The sequence below is a fragment of the Antedon bifida genome, chromosome 10, assembly GCF_963402885.1.
Source record: "Antedon bifida chromosome 10, ecAntBifi1.1, whole genome shotgun sequence".
NCBI classification, from domain to species: Eukaryota; Metazoa; Echinodermata; class Crinoidea; order Comatulida; family Antedonidae; genus Antedon; species Antedon bifida.
This window is the reverse complement of record NC_136235.1, coordinates 12,124,321-12,136,754: the sequence shown is the minus strand read 5'-3', so window position 1 is coordinate 12,136,754 and position 12,434 is coordinate 12,124,321. Positions and strand designations below refer to the sequence as shown.

The 12,434-nt window shown below is 32.3% G+C and overlaps 1 long non-coding RNA gene across 2 annotated transcripts in view; it reads right to left on the bottom strand.

Moving 5' to 3' along the window:
• Positions 1–3,488: 3,488 nt before the first annotated feature.
• LOC144853756 (uncharacterized) overlaps positions 3,489–12,434 on the bottom strand; it is a 59,527-nt gene continuing 50,581 nt past the window's right edge. Inside the window, exon 4 of one of the 2 annotated variants that reach the window (XR_013614416.1) lies at positions 3,489–5,981. This is a non-coding gene — a long non-coding RNA (uncharacterized LOC144853756). Of the gene's footprint in view, positions 5,982–9,838; positions 9,885–12,434 lie in introns of those variants that run through there. The other variant, XR_013614417.1, reaches the window with a different exon arrangement.

The following is a 12,434-nucleotide window of genomic DNA, read 5'->3' as shown; positions in this document are numbered from 1 at the left end:
TACGGGAACTTCACATGTTACGTTACCAAGTTCGGTTCTATATTGTTCTATTGAATAATCCACAATGACAATTGTATTCAGTAATAAGGCGACGTTCTTATTCAGTATTTTCGTTAAGTGTCCCGACCAAGGACCAACGTATTACCGGCATTTAGCAAATTTAGCTTTGAGGTTACCGATGATGAGTTACTCAATTGTGACGATGTGCTTAACAATTAGGTGAACATACATCGATAAGAAAAGTAATTATACCTAATTGGAGGGCAGGATTTTATCGATTGATTCGTGAAGAATTTAAATTATGTATAATTATCGAAACATTGCATACTGCGGGTGCTTACGATTCCCTTAGAAGTAAGTAGGACTAGTCAGACCGCATAACAGGGCCAAGAAGATATACTTATAATTATATTCCTCTGAAGAAGAAATAAAACGAAACAAACTAATTGTTAATCTTGACAATGCATATGCATGGAGGTATGTGACCATCGTCTACTGGGGCTAGCCTAGAATCTAAATCTCTCACGACACCTACTCACCAGCAAGAAACGGTAATAAAATCCCGTAAAATAAAATAAAAAAAAACAACTTTCATGTTGTGCCATTTCATGCACCCACTTCTATTTCCGACTTTCCAGACCGTAAAAAAGAGGGATTTTTCTGTGGACCTAGAAGCTCTATTTTTTCAATACGGTATACCATGGCGGGGCTGAGGTGGTGGAGACTCCTATATATTTTGTTTCCTATTTCAAAATTATATGTCATTTTCGGACAGCTCATATTGTCTAAATGTTTAGTATAGATCCGCATTTACAATTTGTGCACCCTCCCAGATAGCAACCAACCTACGCCTCTGAATGAGATACTAGAGGAAGGTTGAAAGAGTTAGGCCTAATATACCTGTAAAACTGAAGATTGAGATATTTATTGGTTGAATTCTACGTTATTAATTTTGTAACGGTGGGCCTATTCACTTTATAAACGTATTAGGCCTATGTTGAACAAATTGAAATGGAGACACAAACAGTGGGAAAAACTTTATAAAGAAGGCGTCTCCACATGTCCTTGGGACTAATATATTAACCTGAAATCTACTAATAATAATGAATGAATTCCGTGTAATTTAGGTGACGACAATTTGTAGCTATTTATGAAAAATTAAAATCAGATATCCGGTGTTCCGGTCACGGGCTGTATCAGATACATTGTTATAAATTTGTCCAACTGAAAGATCAAAAGATAAAAGACCCGATGGAGACACAGTCTTTACAAAGCAAATCTGAGTTAAAATCCGATGGAACTGTTTTTACAATAGTATGTTGTGCAGTTTAGTTAAAAAGCATTATACATAGCGACAACTCCTATCAAATGGAACAATACCGAAGTTTGTGTAAAGTACCGCAATTGATCCCTGCTATTTTGAGCGAGTGTTGGTTGAACTAATCCCTTTTGGGACACATCACCATACATATTACGGCTGATCAGACAAGTGCTTAGCGTAATAGTGAGGTACCTTCCCCATAGGGAGGTAATCCACTTCAAAATTAATAAATACATCATTACTGCTAAAGCGATATAAGCAGATAACATTGCATAACTGGCTTAACTATTTTGCGTTATCAAATTATATCGAAGGATATATATTTACTCATGAATTGGTAATTCGTCCGAATGAAGCTTTCGTGAGACCAGTTTGGAGCCAATATGTAGTAAATGGCTAATAAATTATAAATCAGTCATTAGATTACTGGCTCTCTCATGGACAAATGAGCATTTATTCATGCTTTACCGTACCCGTAAATTGTGTTACTTACGATAACTTTTTTCGGCTAGGCCTATGTCAAATTATTTTAAGTGTACGTGTTTCGGGTTTAGTCACAGAACAAAGGTTCGAAAACTTTAAACCATGATCATTCTCAAAAACGTTGCTTTAAAAAAACCCCAATCTTTGGATTGAAAAACTTGAATCTACTAAATAAGAAACCCATTATTTGTATCTGCCGTACCTCCATTCAGTCATAAAATGCAGGTGGACTGCCACGATGATCTTATGTACTTTACTTATTAGTGTATACAGTACTGCATATCTGCGGTGTGTCTATTTACAGACAGACGTTAGCAAACGTATCCGAAGACTGGTACATTTTAGTTTATAAATAATAATGTAAGCCTAACATACCGTGTTTATAATACATTTTAGAGGACAAATTTTATGTAATATTTCCGTCTTCCTTTTCTTAATAATCGTCGGGTTTTACACCGTAGTCACACTTTCAACGTTGAATCTAGAACGATAAAAAATGCATCCAGTGTTCATGTCCATGTACAATTTTGTCACGTAAAGTTTGATCAAGTCTTAAAGGCATTTGGCCATCATTTTAATCAATGTCCATACTTGAAATCCGTCCATTAATTAAATGTCCATACCTGTAATATACACTAAATAATTTAATCCATTCAAATTCAGTTGTATTATAGAGACGCGGTCATAATTGTTGAAACACAATTGAAATGAAAATTGTAACTTATCATAAATATCATTATTTGGAAACATTTATGTATTCTAAGATATGGAAATACAAAAAAAAAGTAACTTTAGGCCTAATTGAACAGTATTATTCATTTGAGAGTGTTGGTTCCTCATAAGACCAACGGAAGGAGGACGTATACAACAGGGAAGATCCGGATGATTTGTACTTTGCGACCAGAATCTCTAACAAGTAGATTGAATACAATGTTTTCCGATCTATCTTTTATTTTCGTTCAAGTTAAAAACTTTGATAAGAATCAAGAATCCACACATTTATTTCTTCTAATTACATAACTTAATTACAAATCTTCGTTATGATTATAGATCATTCTATTCAATAATAGAATAGGCCTAAATATCTTTTTTTCTAAAACAAATATTAGGCTTCAATGTTGTTTTTTTAATTGTTTAATTTCACATGCATTGTAGAGCTCGCCTCTTAAATAAATTACATATATCTTCGTTATGATTAGGCCTATATATCATTTATTCATTTTAATAAATATCTTTTTTTGAAACAAAAATTATGCTTACTAAGTTGCTTCAATGTTGTTTTTTAATTGTTCAATATTGTAGATCTTCTATTAATTTTACAATATAAAACGGCACTTTTTAAAAGACAATAAGTACTTAGTTTCTCAAGATGTTCGTGCACCTTTAAGTCTGTTTAACACCTGGACGGACAATAAATATTTATTTTAAATTCCTTATGCATATATTACAGAAAAATAAGATAAAGCACACATTTCTAGCGTTTCAACTCACCTACTTTCAGGAGGACAATGACCAGAAGCATATACATCTTTTAATAAAAATAATAAAAACGATTGTTTTCTGTGAGTCATACATCTAGATCAGCTTGGGTGTGTTTCTCTGTGGATAATCAGACACACTGTTGTTCATCAGTTAATAAGTGGCCTACGTTCACAATAACAAAAAACAACTCTAGACTAATCAATAATTTAGTAATTTGATATTTTATTTCGAACATTGTTTATTAATAAAATAGTCAAAGTAAGTAAAAAAACCTGTTGTTCATCAGTTCATTAACTGGCCTACGTTCACAATAACAAAAAAAAACAACTAGACCAATCAATAATTTAGTAATTTGCAAGTTTATTCCTAACATCGTTTATTAATAAAATAGTCAAAGTAGGCCAAGTATAATATTTATTGATAAATAATAATCAGGTTTACGTATATACAATTTATATTCAATATAAACCACCACACACGCTGCCAACCTCCAATAATAGGCTGAGCAAGAACCATTAGATTTATACAAAATATGTTCACATCTATTTTAGATCGAAATACAGATACACATCACAGCATATATCAATATTATTAACTTTCAATGCATTAAAATTATGAGACAGTAATGCCGTCTTTCAGGGTTTTCCCAACCTACACACCGGAGAGCAACGTACTAAAATGCTGTTGGGTTTTCTCAACCTACAGCCCGGAGAGCAACGTACTAAAATGCTGTTGGGTTTTCCCAATCTACACCCCGGAGAGCAACGTACTAAAATGCTGTTGGGTTTTCCCAACCTACACGCCGAAGAGCAACGTACTAAAATGCTGTTGGGTTTTCCCAATCTACACCCCGGAGAGCAACGTACTAAAATGCTGTTGGGTTTTCCCAACCTACACCCCAGAGAGCAACGCACTAAAATCTGTACGTATTTTCTATACCGTAATGTGCATATATATATATATATATTTTAAAAGTTCTGTGCCCTATTTTAATTGAACTTTCTTTCAGGTTATTTGTTTAATTTTCATCAATTCCGTACATTTCAGTCATATAAAATAATATTGAACATATTGTACCATCGTATCTCTTTGATAAACTAGGAGGAGGGGAGGCGCTACTCCACCTTATGTCTGACCTTATGACCCCCAACAAGCGCAAGACAATGGCAATTTAATTAATTTTATACGAAAATTACAAGGAATCTAAAAAACACCATGTGTATTTTTGCGCGCCAATCTTATAAAAGTAATATTGCTTTTCTGACTACTGACTAATTTTAATTAAAATTTTCATTCCGACAGTTTATTCGTTTAATTATGGCACCACTGTGTAAATTTCAGTCGTCTAAATATTGGAAACTGAGAGCGGCGGATCCCTTTGATTTGTTTAATTCATTCAATTAATCACTGTCCAACAAAGCAATGTGGCTTCACCATCAAGTAAAAATTAGTTTTCGCGTGTAAGAACGGATTGTGTCTAACCATGGAGAAATACTAACTTATTTCTCCATGGTCTAACTAACTTGTTTCTCATTTTTTTTCCAGTTATCTCGTTGTATTTAGGAACGTGACATTGACAGTGGAAGTAGGCTCATAGAGGTATACCCACCAATTCAGACTGTGAAATCATGAAAAGGGCCCATTGAGACACCCTTTCATGCCCTGCCCCTCCCATCCTTTATTTCAATCCTAGATCGACATTTATTCTTCAGTAGAGGCCACGATTCTTAATGCCTTTTAAAAAAAATCTGCTTAAAAAGAAAAAACAATGTTTGCTGCTAACTCATTAATAATGCTTGAAAGATACAATCGACCAAGAATGTTTAGCCATTCCTGAACAAATTATATTTACAGTACATAGAAAACTAGAGGCGATTAAAAAACTAGTATACGTTGCAGTGTTAACTTGATTTACCTATGACTCACTAGTAGACACAATAAACTATACAATTTTAAATGTATTATGTTAACAGCTGATTTATTGATTGTATTACTTTTCAACTTTCATATTGTTTTCGATCACGAACGAAAAAAAAACATCTTGCCATTTTTGTGGTTATGTTCGTGGAGTTGTGTTCACACAGTTTTGTTCTTGCAGTTGTGTTCTGTTGTGTATTTGCAGTTGTGTCGTGGAGCTGTGTTCGTGGAGTTGTGTTCGTGGAGTTGTGTTCTTACAGTTGTGATCTTGCAGTTGTTTTCTTGGTGTTGTGTTCTTTCAGTTGTGCTGTTTCAGTTGTGTTAGTGGAGTTGTGTTCTTGTAGGTGTGTTCTTGCAGTTGTGTTCTTTCACTTATGATCTTGCAGTTGTTTTCTTGCTATTGTGTTCCTTCAGTTGTGTGCGTGCAGTTGTGTTTCTTGCAGTTGTGTTCGTGCAGTTGTGTTCTTGCAGTTGTTTTCTTGCTGTTGTGTTCGTGCAGTTGTGTTCCTTCAGTTGTGTTCTTGCAATTGTGTTCGTGGAGTTGTGTTCTTGCAGTTGTGTTCGTGGAGTTGCGTTTGTGGAGTTGTGCTGTTCAGTTGTGTTCTTTCAGTTGTGTTCATGGAGTTGTGGTCTTGCAGTTGTGCTGTTTCAGTTGTGTTCGTGGAATTGTGGTCTTGCAGTTGTGCTTCAATTGTATTCGTGTTGCTGTTCTTGCAGTTGTGGCCATGAAGTCGTGTGCGCCATGAAAATGACGAATCGGCTCTATTTAAGTTATGCCCTAAGTGAAAACAAATCAAATTTTAAGAGTGAAAAAAGTTAAAGTGACTGTTTACCACTGTAGTATACTACTGACAAATTATCTGGTAACATTATGTAAATTTTGCCACATGGTGTAAAAGTCACTTCCCAATCAGGTGAACAAAGTTTCAAGTCATACAAAAGATATCAATTAAAATTAATTAATTTGTTATTTTTCCACGGAATTTTTTTCAATTCAATAGATCAGGAGTGATTTGCAACACGATGGTAACGCCTAAATATTAATACGGTACTTAACAGAGAGATCAAAGATCATTGACCCAAATATACAGCTAACACGCTAATGAAAATGATCCACTTATAATATTTTAATTAATGTCAATTAATAGCAGTAAATATCAATACTATTAACGTAATTGATACATATAAATTATCTATGTATAATACTGTAATGGCACTCAATAACCACTCAGTGTAAGGCGCTTAACCCATAAACAACCACCAGCACAACAAAAAAGAAAAAAAACAACTAGGCCGAAAATAATAATAATAAAGCACTGAATGCTTTGTTTTAAAAGTTATTACATCTCTTGCAACGGAAGGCTAAAGCCACCCTCCATAAAAGCATTTAAAGTACATTTTATCCACAAGAAAACTACTTTGTAGTATACAAAAGCTCTGTCTACACTATCAAACTAGTTTGACAAAAAATGATGTGCCCAATTATGGTAGTGATATGACATCATCATGTCCATATATGGGGACATTACATTTGTTTGTCACATAAAGTTTGATAGTATAGACAAGGTTTATATTAAGAATAATTTTTTTTAGCATTCACTCATGTATTATTAAAAAAAAGACTGTATGCAAAACATAATTTTATTTGTTATACATAATATGCTCAAAATATGGTGCGGCAACTAGAACATAGAGATATTATAGTGAACTTCCTATCTCTATGGCTAGAAGTATTAATAATTCCACACATAATTACATTTTCAAACTACTGGTATGTTTTTGTATTTGTAAGAAAAACTCTTAGTCCACTCAGATGTAGGCCTAAATGAGTACCTGGTTATCAAACACTAGGGAGGATAATGCGACATGAAAAGCCCACCCTACCACATACAGTAATGTTGAAGCTTAGTAGGCCTACAGCTCATTCCTCTACTCAGAATGAATATTTTCTTTTTATTCACTGAAATTCAAGAGATGAGATAAAGCCAAAGCAGTATAGTGTTATGTGATATTCCTGTATGCAAATGTTGAATTAACCTAAAACCTGTTGATTTGCTTGATTAGTCCTAATTATATATGCAAATATTTTAAGTCATTGACCTCAAACTGAGATAAACAAATAATTAAATTTAATTTGACCGATCATGAAGCAGGTAGGTATTACCAGGGAGTTGTAAACTCTATGGTATTACCATGGTGGTATACATGGTATTACAGATTCAATGAAGATGTTCCATAAAGCACCTGGGAAAGATAATTTAGTGGAACTTCTACAGAATGGTCCACAATGATGGCATTGCTATATTTGGTAAAAAATGTTTTCAACTTATGTTTTGTAAAAAATTCTCAGTTGCATAAAGGTATTTTAATTTAGCAATACAATAGTTAGTAGTTACTAATTATTTAGTAGTTACTAATTATAATAATCTAATTTACTATGACAAGTACAGTAATGATAACTTCTCATTTAGAAATTGCTTTCAGACCAAGGGGTATGTTGGAAATGTCAACTATACCTGAAAAACAGTGCTTTCATGAAAAGCATACAAATACAAAATGATGCAATATCAATGTATATTCATTCATTCATTCATCTTTTATTTCGGAAAAAAAATTCTCCATAGTTCAGCAACAAATATAACGAATACACATATATATATATATAAATATGTAGATATATAAAGAAAGAAAAAAAAAAACCAACGTTACATAGACACGTGGTTAGAACTATACAGTAGCTTCATCCATCTACTACGTAGAGTGGATGAAGGAAAAGCAAATTCATGAATACATTTTATGACAATATTGTCAGACCTCCCTAACCTGCACAACATGCCAAACACCACCTTACGTTGTAGTTCGTAGAACGAGCAGATGTGGTTTTCTACAAACATGGTGCTGGCACTGCATGACCTAGGTTTATTAAGGAGCAGGCGTAAGGCATTGTTGAAGCACACCTTTAGTGCTTCCATAGATTTTACATTAAAATTTGCCCACAAAGAGGCACAGTATAAGTTACTACAATATGTTTTAAACAAAAAACACTTTATGTTTTTAGAGCATTTTGAGAAAGTTCTACAAAGTGTATTAGCTCTTATGCACAATGACCTGTACTGTCGTTTGATATCCGTATCATCTTTCAAATCGGGTGTCAAAGTGTGACCCAAGTAATTAAAAACTCTAACAAAGTCAAGCTCCGAATCAAATAAGTTTAAAGTGGGAAGCTTTGACAATTTCCTGACTGTAGGACAGAATAACATACATACAGATTTTTTCTTGTTATACAATATATCATGCGTTAATGAGTATATAATACACACAAGAACAATACAAAAATAATTAACAAATAATTTGAAAACGCATCAAAATTACTAAAACCAACTCAACCAGGGTGTGGCCAGAGTCAAACTTCACTAAAAAAAAAAAACACTGCATGTTGAATGAATAAAATACTGTAATATGACAAAACATTTATTAGCTGTCTGTAAGTTATAAAGTTTTAAGATCATTTTGTTTTTTACCTCTACAGGCAGTAGCCTCCTAACGCTAGACCTTCAAACAGTAAATTTAGAGTCCTTGATTTTTATGATGATAACTAAAAAGTTTTCATTTAATACGATTTACAGATCTTTTATTGTTTCTAATTTGTTTATTTGTCAGAAACAATTAAGCAAATTGGTGATTAATTGCTTTACTACTGTTTTATTCTTTAAGTTGTAAATTTAAAGTTTTTTATATCAAAAGGAATTTCCATTTATTTAATATCTTTTACAGATTGGTTTGGTGTTTCTAATTTGTTCATTTCTTGAAATCAATCAAATAAATTGATTGATTACTATTTTATTCTTCTGATTTTTGTTTTTCATACTTCACAATTATGTTATGTTGTTTTATCATCATATGGGGAGTAAAGTTGAGCCAAAATAACATATTTTAACTACTACTGTACTAGTGTATCCACATCCTGCTTAATAAAGTCCAAATAGTGACACAGTCATGATTAACTTGAATTCAAAATCACAGGATTTTGTGATGAATGAATATTCATTAAATAGGAATTAAAACACCTAACGTGGAACTTAGTGCTGACTGAATGCCCGATGTGTGGGGCCATAGGCAAGGTTTGCCAACTGGCACGTGGCTAAGCCTCAAGCCCCAAATGGCCTCTTTCTTTTCGCAGGGTTTCCATAGTTAATTAATTAATACAGAAATTATTGGTAATTTAACAATAGTTTTGTTTGATCTTTGTGTATGACCTGAATTTAAAAAATAACCAGATATGTCTGTAGACAATGTGAGGATGGTAAATCGATGGTAAATCAAAAAATCTGTAATTAAAGAGATCAACAAGTGAAAGCTAATAGGTTTCTGACTGCACTTAATCATTATGATTATGAACATATATTTACTTGTGTTAAGCTCTGTCTACACTATCAAACTTTATGTGACAAACAAATGTTATGTGCCTATATATGGACATGATGATGTCATATCACTACCATATTTGGGCAGATCACACTTTTTTTTTGGTCAAAATAGTTTGATAGTGTAGACAGAGCTTTTGGTAGTAACACATCTGTACTCCAGCTTGATAGATGACATTTCTTCTAAATGCAAGAGTTTTTATTCTGTACTTTTTTTATTTCTTAAATCATTGGCACTATCTTTCATCCATTTTTATCTGAAATTTATAAACAAATTTATTCCTTTTAGATTATTAAAAATGTATTTGTTTTTGTTTATTGTAGGTTCTTAATAAAAGCAGAAAATAAGTAACAAAAAACAATTTATAATTTGTGAAAACATGCATGTTTACCTTATAAAAAACTACTCTAAAAAATTGGTAGAGAAAACAAAGAAAAACAGTACAGTATACAGTACTAAAAAGTTCATTTTAGCATTAGTGCCCTAGCCCCACAATAGTTTCCCAAACTGATCCTTAAATGAAGAATAAAACAGAAAGTAACAATTATAATGAATGGACGTTCATTTTTAATCTTAAAAATCGCTTTTAACCTTTAAAATTTGGCCATATTTAAGGTCATTTAATATTTTCAACAATTGATAAAAAGTCTGAAAGTACGTTCAAGTAGTGTACCTAAAACACCTTGTGATAATATCCACTTAAAAAGACTTAACTCAGTACCTTTAATTGTGTTGTCGGTTCAACTTATAAAGACAAGTTGTTAGATGCACCGCTATTTAATAGCATTAATAGAGATTACAATTGGATTGTAATAATAGGGTCCTACAGACATCAACACCCTGATCTTAATGGGTCTTCTTGGTCAGTTTATACACACTTTAGGGCCTAGGGTAATCCAGTCTATAATAGTTGAATTATTAGCAGTGAATAGAGGAATTAAACTGGAGTAGATTTTGCCGGAAGTAACAGTGCCTATATAAAAGTAGGAGATTTTAAGCACTTGGGGTTTGTTTACCCATCTGGGTGGTTACATGTATTTACAATACATTTTAATTATTGTCAATATTATTGTACCACTGGCTTTAACTGTAAGTGGTTTAAACATGGGAGTAATTCCTCAAAAAGTTACAATTCTCTTATGAAATTGAACAGAAACTTGTGATTGGTTACAGGTACTGTAGTTCCTTTTTCTTCATGAAAAAAGGAAAAAAGGATATTTCAGTAGTTTTAGCAAGTCATTCTATTTAAATTTATTTGATTTAATTTTCAGGCACTAACAACAACAACATAATACTGTACATGACAATGGTGCAGCACCCTGGGGATTGCCATGAGTGCTAAGCACTATCTAATTGGCTCTCCATACTGCACTTCCAAAAATATAAGTATATAAGTTTATGCACTGGCTCAGAAACATATGAACTGCATAGTCTAGTGCCGCATCGTTAAAAAATAAAGGTCGCTAAAAAAGGTATATTCTGCATAGGTGTGTTTGTGGAAACAGGGGGAGGTGGGTATTTCGTGGGTTGTTGCTTGACCATAAATCATAATGTTTTATCAGGGGTTTCCAAAACATTTTTGCTAGTTTGAATTTAGGTCCTTAGTATTTATCTCCATTTCTGTACATCTGTAATTGGACCAAATTCTGTAATATTTATAGACGTTTGTACTTGAGAACTCTGTTTCCTTCATTAGGTTTCAAATGCAGCCTTAAAAAAATCAATGTAATGCTTCTGAAATATCATTGACAAATACGCTAATAAAAATAATAAAACAGAACAAAGCCTATTACTAATAAAAAAAGAAATTGTAACGCTCTTACACGTTTATCAAATTGTCCAAACCAGCAGTCTGAATTAGGTGTGTTCTAGAAAATGTAATCAAACACATTTGGTGATTAATTATTCACTTCTCATATGAAAGTTGTTGATAATATTATAAAACAAAGAAGTCCAATTTGGGTGTTAACATTTTATATGCATATATCATTTTAAATAAGTGCTAGACTTTGTTTAATAATAATAATCTTACAAAACAAAGATGAACTTAATATTAACAAAGAAGAAGAAGAAGAAGAAGAAAAGGAATTCCAATTTGGGTGTTAATATTTTATATGCATATAATTTTAAATAGGCAAACTAGACTTTGCTAATAATCTTGCAAAAAAAAAGATGAACTTAATATTAACAAAGATGAAGAAATGAATTCCAATTTGGGTGTTAATATTTTATATGCATATAATTTTAAATAGGCAAACTAGACTTTGTTAATAATCTTGCAAAAAAAAAGATGAACTTAATATTAACAAAGATGAAGAAAATGAATTCCAATTTGGGTGTTAACATTCTATATGCATATATCATTTTAAATAAGCGAACTAGAGTTTGTTAATAATCTTGCAAAAAAAAAGATGAACTTAATATTAACAAAGATGAAGATAATGAAGACCAATTTGGGTGTTAACATTTTAAATGCATATATCTTAAATAGGATAAACAGTCTTGAAGTTCATTTAATAATATATAAAAATAATGAAGCAATAGGTGAAGGTCTACATGAGATATTATATCTCAGTATAATCTCTATGATGAGATTGAAACTAAAGCTTAAATTTGTGATTTGCATTGAAATTCATGATTAACACAAAATGAAGATAATCTATGAAGAGTTAATATTCTAAAAGCACATATTTTATAAATAGGCTAATATATGATAATCTTGATGGTTTTAAAAGATAATGTAAGAGAAACAAGGATACACAGTGGGCCTTTGTAAGATGTTGAAGGTTGTTTATTGTGATATGGC